General features: G+C 36.9%; 1 non-coding gene across 1 annotated transcript; it reads right to left on the bottom strand.

Moving 5' to 3' along the window:
- Positions 1-1792: 1792 nt before the first annotated feature.
- TRNAW-CCA (transfer RNA tryptophan (anticodon CCA)) lies at positions 1793-1864 on the bottom strand. The gene has a single exon. It is a non-coding gene; the product is annotated as a tRNA-Trp (tRNA).
- Positions 1865-4015: the final 2151 nt, after the last annotated feature.

Raw genomic sequence — 4015 nt, 5'->3', positions numbered from 1 at the left:
GAGGTTAAAGAATAATCATTCTAAATACAAGATAGAATTTTCAAATAAGGACGGAATAAAAAGCTCATATGCTGTGAGCTGGTGAGCCGGAAGATTTATCGTTATTTACAGCTCAGAAGATTTATAGTTATTTCTTCATGTACCATTTCAAAATAAGAAAATGACCTAGAGACATTTAGAATATTTCCGACCAACACAACCATATTCTTCAAGGAAATATGATATGCTAAAAAGATCGCATGACATAGAATAAATTGACATATTTCAAGTTATTCCATTTATCCGTTATATATTTAAGTTTCAAGTTGATAAAAAAATAACAAACTAAAATTGTTATTTTAACATTCCAACAAAAGAAAAAAAAAACAAACATCAATTTCATGATACATTAAACCACATGATTTTTTTCTGTAATTTATCTTAATAATAATAACAAGAGTAAAAGGTCCAAATTTACTCACATTATATTTGGAGTAGTACATATTTACCCTTAATATATGAAATGATAAATTTTGCTTTCAACCTTTTCAAATAAAATAAATTTTACCTCTATTTAACAAAACAATTAAAGTTGACGAATACAATGTATGTAGACGGTAATATACGCGATTAAGGCTACTGAGGCCAGGCAATGGTTTCCACTCTGGATAGAGTATGACTCCTTGGTTACAGTGAACCTTTTGAAGGAAAAACGGAAAGAAGTTCCATGGAAGTTCATGCTTGATTGGTTGCACTGTTTGGATATTCTTAACACCATAACTGTATTCATCTCTCATGTTTTCAGGAAGGAGAATACAGTTGCAGATTGCCTCTCCCGCACAGGTACGACTGCCTCAATGGATCAGTGGTGGGATGGGTATCCCCCTTTTTGTTCTCAGTTCGTATTTTATGATGCTAATATAACTGTTTATAGAAGATTTAACTAGTCTTCTAGCCTGGGACATAGAGTCTATTGAAAGGTTCTCTTTTGATTCTGGTTGTCCTCCCCGCAATCGAATCACTTTTTCGAGAAATACGAGACATCTAAGTCCTTTTCTATTCATTTATTTTATTTTTTTTTATTTTTTCAATTTTTGTATTCTTTTCTTTTTATATTAATAAATTTAGTTGCATGGAGTTGATTTACTTTGTCTTATACCAATTTAGTTGGAATAAGTCGAGTTTCCCCCAACTTCCTGTTTTTACTTAAAAAAAAAAAAAGATGAATATAATGTATCAATGTGCTTATTGTTTACATACAGCTTATGGAGCATATTGAATAAATGAATACATCAATAGTATCTAAAGGTAATTTAATAGTGTTTTTAACATAGAGATAATGTACTAAATAGCTTTAATGTTTTTGCGAAATAACCAATTTAATTTTTAACGTATAGAATTTCAGTCACAATTTTTTTTACAAATTGTACAATTAAAGCTCTTAGATAAACCAACATGTATTATTTAATATATAATAGCTGAAATAAGTAAATAATTTTACTAATTTTTATTTATAAAATTTTTGATTTTATGATTTTGAAACCTAATCTTCTTTTAGGTATTGTTTTTCTTCTTTTTCAAATTATTTCATTAAGGAAAATAGAAAGCGTTTTTCTATGAGATTTTTATTGTATTGTGTATTTTTAAAAGATAGATAGCCAACATGTATTATTTAATATATATAATAGCTAAAATAAGTAAATAATTGTACTATTTCAGGAAAAAAAGAGTAAATAATTGTACTAATTTTTATTTATAAAATTTTGAAACGGTTTTTATGAGATTCTGATTGTATTGTGCATTTTTAAAAAGTTGGACCTGACGTGAATCGAACACGCAACCTTCTGATCTGGAGTCAGACGCGCTACAATTGCACCACAGATCCTAATTGTTGTAAACTCAAGGTTAATGACTTAAGAATAATGTTTAATCAACTAATGCATTGTCTCGGTGGAGTGTAATTAAAGTAAGGTAATGTAAGATGAAGTAAGGCTCTGTTCTTTATTACTGAAAAAAACTGAACTGAACTGAACTGAACTGAATGCTACTGAACTGAACTGAACTGAACTGAACTGAATGATACTGAATACTGAACTGAACTGAATTTAACTGAATGCTACTGAACTTAACTGAATGATACCGAACTTAACCGAATTTAATCGAACGTAACAATAATGATGATATTAGACTTTAAAATAATTTAATGATAATATTGGACATTAATAAGCTTATAATAATAATAATAATAATAATAATAATAATAATATGATGATCCGTGAAACCAAACCGGGCCGAATCATAAACACGGGCCCAACCTATATTTAGGCCCATGGTTCAAGATCAAACGGGCTCCGAATAAAGGAAGCGGGTAAAATGAGTAACCGCCCCGAAATCCTAAACGGAGCATTAAACCTCCCAAACCTCCCACTCAAAACAAACGAGACCACGTTTGTAGCCACGTAAGGGACGTGGTCTGGAAAGAGTAACCGCCCCCGACGGTTACCTAGGAACACTTATAAAAAGGACATAGAAGCAAATGGGAAGGTACATTTTTTTCACATCTTTTCCCCACAATACCAGTATCAATTTACCAACCTTCCCATAAAACTGACTTGATCGTCGGAGAGTTTTTCCGGAGATCCTGTCTCCGGTTCTGTTTTGCAGGTAACCGCGGCGAAGATCATCAAATCGAATCTAGCAAGTTATCATTGGTGCGGTGAGCGTGGACCTTTTTTACCAACATTTGGTTAAAGGTACCCTAAGAACATGTCAGAACCATCACGAACGGCCAGAGTTACAACTAGATCAGCTAGTACGAACTCAAGAGGTCCACGGCAGCCTGCGAGTACACAGCCTGTGGTACCCAGCTCGTCGAATCCTTCAGGGCAGTTGAGTCCCTTATTGGAGGTCCAAGTGCAAACTGAGATGGAGATGTCTAATAGCGATTTTGTACAAATGGCAGGACAGGTCTTGGCTTCGAATATGAGCCAAGCGGCTGGGGATCGAATGATTAGTTTGTTAACTGCAATCGCTGAACATAATACCGCCGTAACGACTGCCCCTCAAGAGCCTGTTGTCATCTCCACACAACAACCAACTATTCCTGCCATATCTCCGCTTCCACAGCCATCTCGAGAGCCAAATCGGATGAGTCAGAGTAGTCGCATGACACCACATAGCCATCCAGACCACTACTCACACCAAGATCCTATTATGACGATCCATCCGACCTGGCAGTCATCCCAACCAATGTCAGGAATGCAAGGAATTCTTCCGCTACGACAAACGGAACCCTTTGACCACGAACATTCAGGGTCGATGACGTCTGGAGGGAATATGTCTGGGCGGGAGCATACTTGGAATTTTGATCCTATAACTGGACAGCGGTTAGCCCCACGGCGAGAACAAGTGACGACATGGTATGGCGGGTGGACGTCACCCAGAATTCATCAGCAACGGATGGAAGAAGTTCGGCGGGAACCCAATACTGAATTGGAAGATCAACTGCGAAGCATGATGGAGCGGATGGGATACACAACTAGGGCAAGAGCAGCGGTGCAGAGTGATTCACCTTTTGCCCCATCATTGCGAGAATTTATTCCAGATCACAGAATAAAAGCACCGACGATACCTAAATATTATGGGGATCCAAATTCTGACCCTGAGGCGCATGTCAGAAACTATAGAGAGTTGATGGATGTTGCAGGAGCAAGCGAAAGCATAATTTGTCGATTGTTCTCGACCACTTTGGGAGGAGCAGCATCCGATTGGTTTCGGTCCCTACCAACTGAATCTATTCACAACTGGAATCAATACAGTCGTGATTTCTGTGCAAAGTTCGTGGGCTGTAAGGCAGCGGATGTGACGAATAGGCAGCTGAAGGAGATCAAACAGAGAAACTATAATTCCCTAAGGGAATTTGTAGTCGCATTCAATGATATTCTGGTGCGGTTACAGAACCCAGATATCGTGAGCATTCGCAACATCATGGCGGATGGAACCACAGATTGGAGCATGCGGGAGGAAATCATCCGCA

This window comes from Euphorbia lathyris, chromosome 4, assembly GCF_963576675.1.
Source record: "Euphorbia lathyris chromosome 4, ddEupLath1.1, whole genome shotgun sequence".
Lineage (NCBI taxonomy): Eukaryota > Viridiplantae > Streptophyta > Magnoliopsida > Malpighiales > Euphorbiaceae > Euphorbia > Euphorbia lathyris.
The sequence above is the reverse complement of the archived record's forward strand: the minus strand, read 5'-3'. Positions and strand labels throughout refer to the sequence as shown.